Here is an 11,680-nt window from a genome sequence, read left to right on the forward strand (position 1 = left end):
ACTACTAGCGCCATCTGTTGTGTACTCTGTGTAAGTGTTTATATTTGTAAAAAACGTCACTCTGCTCCGAACTAACATGAAGTTTTATTACGATTAACCATACCGTCCTGCGGCAGGCGGGGTCTGCGCCCTGCGCCAGCAGCTCGGCCACGCAGTCCGTGTGCCCCATGGCCGCAGACAAAATAAGGGGCGTTGTTCCGTCCTGAAAGCATAAAGATCAACTAAATAGTCTTTTTATGCAGATTAAAACACATTCAGTACATTCCAAACTGCCAATACATAAATATTGAACGTTCTATTCACGCTATGATGATACCGTTAACATAATTTTACTGCCCGTCGACTGCAGTGCGAACGTATTGCATTAATCATATCTGCATCAGCGCACATGGCGCTGTATCTATATCACCAACCGATGTAACTGTTAGTGTTGTCCGGTCCACTTGTTATTGTTATTACAGCCCCGATCTACACTTCTCTGCATGGTTTATTATGTTCGGCTTTTAAATACAAAAGTGAAGATCATATTTACGTACCTACATTTAATATGGCAATATCTACGTTCAGGGGTTTTAGAGGTTCCAAAAGCAGCCTCTATTTCAATCCCGTTTTTTTGACGCCTGGCGTATCCGCGAGAAGTGGCGCGAAGGCAGGCGCAGTGTGACGTGAAACGTCGACGAAATACTACAGCCTCAGTGCGCAGTCGCAATAAAGCTCAAGAATGCTCGAGACGCGAGGCGAAATTGACGCTTCCGTTCCGTAAATTGAGCCCAAAGGTGAAATGTTTAAAGACCTCCATGAGAAGAACAAGCAAGAAACTCTAGGGATTTTGTTCTTTTTCAGAGCTAAGATCTGCAGTATGGGGATTAGCAGCCTCTTGAATTGGTCTAAGCTACTACTAAGTTGGAGAATAGATTACTTATGCAAGCCAATGGGAATAGTGTTGTACGAGTAGCCATTGCTATACATAGCACAGTGTTGGCATTATACGTACATAACCAAGAAATAGAACACGGCTCTCGTTACCGCGAATCATTTATCTTCCACGTCCGTGCACTGGTACACACGTCAGTCACCACGCAAAGCATACAACGCGTTAACGCTCTCATTTATATTCTACGTCCTACAATCGTGAACACTAGCCTATTTATGGTCACTCAGCAAACATTTATCATGAAGACGTCTTTCTTTTATAGCGTTGAGAAAACCCATTCTCCGTGAATTGTTGGCGGCCCAGTCGAGCATTAACATGGTCTTTCGTGCATGTGCCATGCCTATAGGAAATCTTAATTTATTTAGTATTGCTAGCACGGTGGCATGTTCGCGTTTGTGGTCTGTTATATATAGTGATAGAAATGTCTTGTAACTAAAATCTGATATGCCTTATGAATAAATGTCATTTTCATTTTATAATTAGAAATATAATCTTAAAAGGACGTTTTGGTCTGCCACGCATGGGGTGACCAAGAAAGTGGTCGCGCTCCTGATCTGGGGCTCTGGCTAAGTTTTCAAATATTATGTTAACTTAACTATCGCGTTTAAACCTTTTAAATTAAGATCTATATAAAAATTTCAACGCAAACGCAATAGTCAAGTTTGAATGATTACAAATTTACACTCAGGCCTTTGTAGACGACATCATTCGTCGACACCGTAGTAGATAGGTGAGATAAGCGCATGATCGTGGTAGATGTAGTACAAACTACGGGAGGCTTATACCCAACAGTCGGTGAAGTACGACTGTGGGTAATCATGAATATTCGTAACATCTGCACTGACCGAATATAATAAAAGTACTCGTACTAATGGCTATTGTAAATTATTTACAATCCATAGCAATAGAAACGGCTATGCCCGATCGTATTGCATAGGTTCCATTTATCGTATCCATTCATCATTATCAACCACGTAAGTCAAAATCAATACGGGCCTACACGCCTGCTCAGTGTAAGCACATTATAGATGCTAATTACTGTATGCAATCAATCACAAATTCAATAGTTGTTCCAAGTTCTAACACAGTACACAATATTCGTAATACTTTGAATCGAGGGTTATGCAAGTTGCTTCACGTGACGAGGTGAAAGAACGGTGAACGATAAATCATCACAACGTTCGACCTTTACGACTGTAAGCGCAAATCTGTACAAGCCTTGAGAGGAAGCGTGAACTGATTTCAGAAAACATTATAGACACAATCTCACGGAAATTAGATATAGCCGTGAATATTATAGGTATCAGCAGCTGTAGTTTAAAATTGTATCAGAATCAACTTTTGAACAGTGCCTAGAAGCTTATTAAAACACAATAGACAAACGAAGGAGAAAAGATGTTTGGGTATCGAATATGTCTCGACAGGTTTGATGGGAAGAGCGGAGAAAAGATAGGCAGGGGAATGTCTACACGAAATTATTTGGGTCAGGTAGGGGAAAATCATCATCATCAGCCCACGGGTCTCCTCTTAGGTTAGAGTGCAGGGTATACTCCGCCACCCTGACCTAATACGGGTCAACAATCAAGTTACGAATGCAATTTACCTCGAGTGTCTAATCTACATTCTCTGCCCGATTCGAGTTGGTGTAACGTTTCTGGATAAATCGGGGAAGTACAAAAAAATTTTATCGGGAAAAATCAAAAAACCATCAATTTTCAATTAATATAATATATTTCTGAATATTTCATCATGAAACCTGCGTGTGGAAGAAGGTTCTTCACAACCTTTGGTAAGAATATAGTCTAAACCTTCCGTAGATGCGGCCCGTGCCCAACATACGTGTACAATGGGTTAATGATGATGATAATGAAAGTGTATCAATCGTTTGTAAAAACTAAGAATGTTACCATTAATTTGTAATCATCTTACTTACGTTACAATAAAGGTGTACGTACATAAGTAGACGGAATTTTTTTTGTTTATTATTTTAAACACAATACTTACGTTTGGACACTCGATGAGGGGGTCCCGGGTTTGATTCGCAGTAGGATAAATTTGGGACATGAACTGTTCTACATTGGTTCTAGTCTGAGTGTTTCGGATAATGCCCAGGAGTGAATTCCGTTGTTCTAGGACCTACTCATAGTTTGTTTGTGTACTCGTAGTTTGCGACCAGGCAATTGATGTGGTTTCTGGCGTATTTTATTATTATATAAAAACTGCCCGCAACCGCTCTTAACTTGCAACTTCACTAGGTACCGACCCGGGTTACACAAAGAGTATAGAATGCCTGAAAGTGGGGCAGTTTTTTTAAGCTCCGATCGTTCGCCGATCCCCACCGTGCACTTCACTGTTCCAGTGAGCAAAATAAAAAAGCGTAAATAAACAATGCGGGACTCCATGACAATGTCAGGCGGTTTTAGATACACGAGTCCACGTTATATACTGCTAATTTTAAATTATCTCAATTGTCAATGGCAGGATTTTGTATGTTTAGTATTCTGCTAGAAGTTAAGAGTAGTGGTTTATAAGTGGCTGACCATTGAGCTACTGTCCAACTGCCATTGCAATTTTTTGGTATCCTGCTCTTCAATAAAATAAAAAACCTTTAATTTGAAGACTGAAGAAATTGCTGATTAAACAAGGTCAAAATTAAGATACGCATAGTAATTTCTATGGCAGAATGGATGCCTCCACTGACACTCCACAGCCCGGGAATCCCTGCTTGCGACTTTGTTTCCGAGCACATACAACCCGAGTATCTTTAAAGTGCGAGGGTTCTTCTGGACGAGCTCGTTCCATTGTAGATCCTATCTTTGCTCCAGGACTAGGTAGTGGTTAATGAAATCACAACGACCAGTGGTTTCAAAATTAGGAGACTTGAGGCCCTTACTAAGAAGGTATGGAAAGATAGTTTATATCGAGTTCTTAAGTTTTCGTGATTGCTACATAATTGTAAATTAAAATGAAAGTTGTATTGTGTATTAAACAATTTTTTTCGATCTTAACCGTGCATATTTGTTTTTTCAAACAAATCAACGCAACGCTTGGCTCTTGCCGTTCGCAGTTACTGCGTGAAGTCGATCTCGATTGCATGAAGTCTGTTTCGACACGCATTAACTGTATTGAGTCGGAACCAACTTCATGTCGGTTTCGTCTTCATGAAGTCAAGACGGACTGCATGCAGTTATGGCGTGAAGTCGTTATTAACTTCATGCAGTCTAGGTCTCGACTGCATGAAGTTGATTACGACAGCACGCATTAACTGCAAACATGCATTCAATCTGTTAGCAGCCTAACATTGAAATAAGGTAGGTTACGCGATTTAAGTCCGGAAAAAATATTTTCATTTGCAACGATTTTCTATTTACTGTGCCAAAGTCTGCTAAAATGGAATTAGATTAGTAACTTTTGAAATGAAAGTCCCTAATCTTTGGAGATGAGGTGGATAACTTTTCAAGGTGACATTACGAAACTCACCCTGTCTCTCGAGTCTATGTGCACCTTCCCCGTGTCGAGCAGCTGCCGTAGCCGGTCACAGTCCCCTCGCAGCGCAGCTAAGTGGAACTGCACGTCTGTACGAGACTCCTTCTGCAAAAGGTCAGAATATACTGGTTAATTCCAGTATTTTTGCACCTTGTGAAATGAATAGTTTGAAAAGGGGAAAGAAATTTTCAATTTACCTGTCTGAATCGCGTTTGTTTTTTTGTTAATCGTAAATTAAAGACGTATTTAAGTAAAAAAAATATGTTAATGTTTTCTATTAGTTGGTTCTTAACATGACGAATCAGTAAACACGACTGTTCAACCAAGACATAAGGAGCTAAAAACATACGCGATTACGTAGATAAACCAACAAGAAATGCAAAACTCGCGGATCTGTTTTTGTGCAACTATAAATTACCTTACAGTTAAACGACGTAAATGCGACAAAAAGATAAAAAAACAACGCATAATAATTACGCTCGCATGTTCACCGCAAATCGCGATGATCGCTGCGCTTGCAGCGAAAATGTACATATCTTGACATCACAGTCACGAACACCAGTGATTTTGTACAATTTACCACATTTTTGTTCTCTGTTCGACTTTGTCACGTCGTGTAATTATACTAAGAGTTCTATTGTATTGAAGGTTATTTAGTTTGTACCCTAGAAATGTTTTATTCACGAAGTGTCCCAGGTCCAAATCGATTTTTAGTTGCTTTGTACCAACTTATTTACGTTACGTTACGTTTGACATATTTAGTACTTCAATTTTTTTCTACGTTTAATGCTATGTAAATATTCAAATTAATTAGATAATGACGTTAACTACATCTAATAAGTATTTCTTTATAATAAAAACGAGTGATAGTGAATTCATTTTGTAAATTCTAAGCCTATAATATCATCAACGAGCCATTTATACAACCCACTGCTAATCACGGGTCTCCTTTCAGGCGAGGGTTTAGGTTATGTTAGGTTGGGGCACACTCAGACTTTTCAAGGGTTTGTGAACCTTCTTCGACGTACAGGTGTCATCACGATGTTTTCCTTCAACGAAAAGCTCATGGTAAATTTCAAATAAAATATGGCACATTAATTCCGAGAAAGTCAGAGGTGCAAGCCCGAATTCGAACCCATGTCCTTGAGAGGCGGTCGGTCAAACCATTAGGCCGCTGCGGCTTGTATATGACTATAATATAATATTTATATAAATAAGAAATCGCCATTGTTAAAATGTTTTAATTGAAAATATAACAAAAAAAATTTAGTAAATTAGGTCACGATTACAATGGTTTTAAGCCATCTCTACTTCTTTTTCGTCATCGTCCTTAAAGGGACAAAATGTTGTATTTTTCTTAGACTTACAGCATCTAGCTTCTAGTGGTTCATTTGGGGCCATCATTACAATCTAATTGCGTCATTATTTTGACATTGTAATTTTGCGTACTGCATTTTTTCTATTGTTTGCTACTGCAGTCAAAAATTTATCTTACCAGTTTATAAATAAGGTTAAGCAGCAGCACAGCTTCAAGAGTTGTCAACTTTACGTCTGAGTGTGACGAATACAGTGCCCCTTAAATCTTAGCGATTTAAAATTGAATGGCACTGCATCTTTTGCATAGGTGTGTCGTTACCGACTTCCAGATTAAAGATTTGTGAATCATAATTAGATTCAAATGTTTCCTGTTCCGAAAGTGGAGTCAGTTTGGACATTCAAAAATATTACTGTTTAATGTTGCAACACTGCATTTATTTAGTCTCCTCGGCTAACGATGATTTTTTTCAATATAAAGACAATTATAACTAGTTTTAGTTGATACAATTTCTTTGATCATCAATTATTGTATTGTATTTTATTTGCTTGCTTCTGTTTAGGACCGAAAATAATGACTTTTCCGAATTTCATTTTACCACCATTGTTTATTATTACTTGCCACTCTTTTTAAAGAGAACAAATGAAATTTTAATTTAATTTAAATTAATAAATTTATGTATACGAGCTGTGTTCAATGCACTTATGCATTTCTTATTAATTGAAGCACAACGTCCAGTGTGACAGATTTTTTCTTGTTTTTCTTATTACGCCAGGCTCGACTGCCTGTCCACTCGGGCATACATTGTTTACACACGTAACTTACAAGTTTATATATGGTATGTTGTGACCTACTATATACGAGTATATTATAAAACTTAATAGTTTTGTGTCAAATTAATTCGAACATTCCATTTTACTATTTAGTATTAATTGACGTTACACGAGAACTGCCAATGCATACGGGATTCCGGGAATACAATTCATTCCGTATTCTCGTCCAGTCTGAGTAAGATTCAGGTTACCATCTCTATAGTTACACAAAGGATCTTGTATGTAAAATAAGGGCATAGTTCAGTAATGTTTGTTTCCTCGGTTATATTTTCACAATGCGAAATCCCAATATAAGATTACTACATCTTTAACCTAGTTCAAGTATGTAGTAGATTATGGTATCATGACAGTTAACCTTAGAACTAAGTCCAACTCATGGTACCACGGTTTCGTTTAACTGAGGTAAACGATTCTTTTATGGGGAACTGTGTACGTTTTTACAATAAGATTCCGAATTATATTTTAAGATTATCATTTCCTAAGTTTAAAATTTACATTAATTGATGAGTCATAGAAGATTAAGGGTCATATTCCAGAACTCTACTCAATGCTCAAATCAGGACTTGAGTATGGTTTAAAGCACTCGAAATCATACTCAAGTCCCTGCCATTAGGGTCTTATTTCCAGTGCTTGTGTTGCCAGTGCAATCCTGACTTGAGCATTGAATAGAGTTCTAGAATACGACCCAACGTGTTAGATAAAGATATATGGAAAGACAACATGAGTCTAGATTCCACATAAATATTATTGAAGGTGTATTCCATAGCATTTAAGTTTATTTGAAAAGAGCAATCCCTAGAGTTTCTTGCTCGTTCGTCTCACGGAGTTTCAGTAGCTTAAAAGTGACGTTTTCAAGTGTAAGAATTTTACTTATGGAATAAATGATTATTTGACTTTGATGATGAAGATGTAGCAGATGGAGAAAAGCGAGAACCGACCGGTGACCAAGAAGCGTTTACTTTAACGTGTGACCTCCTGGGTACATGACATAGTCAAAATCAAGAATTTGATAACAGAAAAAATATAGAAACATCTAGACTAAATGTTAATTGAAATATCGTTTATAATTAGCCAAAAACTATTTGAATTTATTTTTGACTGATCATATTTCAATAAGCACATTGAGAAATGAGTCATACACATACAATACACATGGCATCATATTATTCAAAGTAAGATGGGTAGCTGTTAGATTGGTACCTCTAATTAATAATCCGATTATAGAGAATCATGATTGCCATGATTACTGGGCCGTTGTGGCAATCACTATCAACTTTAAATGATTATCACAATACATAATGATTTAATTTTTTTGTAACTAACAGCACCAGCTGTTCTAAGCTAGTATTCTTGGTGAATTTTTTTCTAATTTTTTTTTTATTTTTTATTTTTATTTTTTATGTTAAATAGTAGGCAAACGAGCAGACAAGCCACTTGATGGGAGGTGGTCATTGTCGCCCATGGACACGAGCAATACCAGAGGCATCACCCATGCGTTGCCGACTCCGGAGAACCTTGTTTACACGTCTTTTGAAGAACTCCATGTTATAGCGCAAGGGGAACACTTCAGGAGGAATGTCACTTCCATATTTGCATATGTACATGTATATATTAATATACAAGGTATCCCACGGCAATGCGACAGGAAAGGAAAATGTTTTAAAATTATTTATTATAGATAGCATAATTTGCTTCGTAGTATATATATATATATATATGTATGTATATAGTTTATCTTTAAAAGTAAGTATTACTGCATTTATCTAAATATTGTTAAAACGTTGCTAGCCTTACCACTCACCTGGGAATCAAAACGATCAAATGTGAAAAACTGCGTTTTTATGATGCTGATCGATAAGGTCAATTACAAGTACCTACAGAGTGCGCATCACTTAAACGCCTTTTAGTTAGAAGCTTACAAAATCGTTCAGAAAAACGTTTAAGCGCTTACACTTTATGTTAAAAAACCTTTAGGAAACATAGATGGCTGTTGGGACTTGTAATTTAGGCACGATGTAAAAATTAAATTGTTGAGTTGAACATTACGCCTATTCAACATTATTCGTGGGGCGGATCCTATTAATTAATTATTGAGATGATATCAGTTATTACCGCAATATAATAACACTGATTAAAATATGGCATAGGCCAGTCGATATATTATAAAACTGTTTTAATGGCAGGCAGCAGTTTAGATATAAATCTAGGCCTGACTTCATCGGTAAAAGCGAAAACGTGTATCTTTAAGATGGCGGATAAAGCTGTCCTATTCAGAGAGAGGGTTATTTTTAACAAGGACCTTGGATCTGTTTTATTTGGAGCAAGATTGCTAAGATTAACTATGAAAAATGTAGGGAAAACGCAATATTTTTAGCCGTAGCGCTTTCTATGAGAAATCTATGATATTTGGTCACCCAGTTAGATACATTTACAGCTATCAGTCCCGGCTAGAGATGTCGCTATTCATTGTATTTTAAATTTTGATTGAATTGTTATTCAATTATTTTTATGTGAAATTACTCCACTAGTTTCTTATAATTATTAATACAAAGATCGAACAAAATGTAATATTGGTTTAAACTGCTTCAATAGAACAAAGTGTCAATAATTTCTAACTAGTTTTGGTTAACCTATAGCCAATTCACACGTGTTTACATAATCAAAAGTTTATGGACATAGGTACTTCGTATTGAAGGTCGAATGGTTATATACTCACGTTTCAATATCTCTACTTGGCTTTGCTTACATGTTTTCATTACACAACTTTCACAATTTTATGACATTTCCAATTTATGTGCGAATTAGCAAAAAAAGTTATAAAGACGTATATAAAATAACGTATATGAAAGACATTCAAACACGCAATTACTTGTTTTCGTAGTAGGAACAATGTAAATATTTATGTAATGACTGTATAGAACATTTCCACATGTGCAAATATTTGTTATGAAAAACTCTTGTTTCAAAAAATGGTGAGGTTATTGATTGACTGTGAAATATGTCTAATTGCTAGTAATCTTGCCGAAAATACACATAATCTTAAAAATTACCTTTTAATCACACGCGCATCTTACGTCCATCGAAGACGAAGAAGGCGAAGTTTTTTATGCATTATCATGGTTATCAATAAGCAAATTTAATTTATTTATTCCAAAGATTCACCAAATCAATCAATTCATTCTTGATAAGTTTATTCACTCTCACTTCATGGCCATACTGAGTGCGTTCTGCTAAACACCATCATTAAACTTGATTACCCCCACAGCCACAGTGATCAACGTGCCATCACGCGAACACCGGATTTAAGCGAAATTCTTCGCATTGTGAACGTCTACATGTGCCACGGATGTTCTGCCAAAAAAAAGAAGGCAAGCTATATTTTTCTAAAGAAAGCGGTCATTTTATTTTGTTTTACTGTGCATTCCAAATAGTATATACGCTCAAGCTAAACCCAACGTTCAAATTCATCAATGTCGGTACTCAGAATATTTAGATTATTTTCAAATTCCATAGCTAAACGGCATAAAACGCATCTTACGGTGGAAGATTATGGTCTATGTCTGCATATCACAGCTTTGATACAGCTATCTCAGAAACTACAACTGCTATCATAGTTTTTTTAACTGATTTGACCGCATCTATCCTAGTTAAAGTAAAGAATGTTCTGACACAGAAATTTTTATTCGTAATGGTACTTAGAATCTTAATTATAATTATGTCTTATGGCTAAATATCAATGACGAAATACCACCGAAATAGAGAGTTGTTTACATCCGGGCTTCATCGAAAAAAAAAGCCTTTATTGAGATCGTATTAAAGCGTAGTACCGTAATGTCGTTACGCAATCGATTGTCAGTGTTGCCGCGCCACCACTTTAATTGGTACTACAAGTATAACATGAATTAAGTCTTACTTTTGATTGAAGTTTGGGATAATGACGGTTGACGGCACATTGACGTTAAACTGAGAACGTCTGTCTCTACATTATATAGGTTACCTAGTGAAGTAATTAATTCATAATTTATCAAAAAATAGGAGCATTGGCCAAATTATAACGTTGTTATCAAAATTAAAAATAATATCGAGTTTTTTTAACGCTTTGTATTTTTACAAGCGCAAAAATCCCCGGTCCATTCGCAAATGGTGGCCAAGAAATTTACGCGGAGTTTGCGATAAGTAGATTTTTTATTAGTTGCGCTCTAGTAAGTTTACTGGCGCTATTGTTCATTTATATGTAAAGTAATTTTGCTTATGTATTCTTCGGGCTTGTTAAAATTCACTTCTAATGTGCGTTGTTTTTCCAAGGTTCGCACTGTTCAGTTTTCCTTACTTTATATTCGTGCTTGTAAGGTCAGTTCTTAAGGATTTTTCCTGATAATACTAAAGTAACAAGGCGTGGAACGATATGCGTAACTAATAACAACTAAGGCACATACGACTAAGGTAGTGTTTATTAATATCCGTAAACCTGTCTGAGTAATTGAGATTGAAATGTAGCTCCCGTACACAAAGCTCTCGATAAGTCGCACGGGTATAGTTTGTAATACAACCGTGGTCAACCACATGAGGTTTTTTATGTGGTGGTATTATAAAATCTTTTGCGCGGTTGTAGATTGTACCGCGTGAAACTATTAGGCTCAATTTATATTGCGGGGGCACGGACTTTTACGTAGCGTAATGAACTCGTCATTCAATTCTACCCTAGATCCAATCGCTCTTAGAAGACGACGAGGTTCCCCTGTCTGTGATACTAAACGATGCCGTACTGCCTTTGCTAACGGACAATGAACAGCGCTAAGTGCTAGATTATATAATAAAATTAATAAATCCCGACACATATACGCATTCAACCAGTATGAAGTTGGATATAAACTAAGAGAATGGTTACAGAAGTTATCCTATGAGAAGACGGAAGAACTTCTAGTTAGACTAGTATGAATTAATTATGAATAAACCACTTTACCTAAATTATTTATCTACCAATTTTTTTTTTATTTATATCAATGCTTTTAAGTGCACTCTACTCCGCTAATTTAATTTATTTATTTTTTATTCACTGTTATACCACACACACACACACACACACACACACACACACACACACACACACAC

At 36.4% G+C, this 11,680-nt stretch overlaps 1 long non-coding RNA gene across 2 annotated transcripts in view; it reads right to left on the bottom strand.

Moving 5' to 3' along the window:
• Positions 1-98: 98 nt before the first annotated feature.
• The window catches only part of LOC113237529, a 31,717-nt gene continuing 20,135 nt past the window's right edge, over positions 99-11,680 (bottom strand). For both annotated transcript variants that reach the window (XR_003311041.1, XR_003311040.1), the window contains 2 exons: positions 4,415-4,525; positions 99-202 (listed from right to left, as the gene is read on the bottom strand). This is a non-coding gene — a long non-coding RNA (uncharacterized LOC113237529). The remainder of the gene's footprint in view (positions 203-4,414; positions 4,526-11,680) is intronic.

Source organism: Hyposmocoma kahamanoa, unplaced genomic scaffold (assembly GCF_003589595.1).
Source record: "Hyposmocoma kahamanoa isolate Upper Pololo Valley unplaced genomic scaffold, ASM358959v1 93, whole genome shotgun sequence".
Classification (NCBI taxonomy): domain Eukaryota; kingdom Metazoa; phylum Arthropoda; class Insecta; order Lepidoptera; family Cosmopterigidae; genus Hyposmocoma; species Hyposmocoma kahamanoa.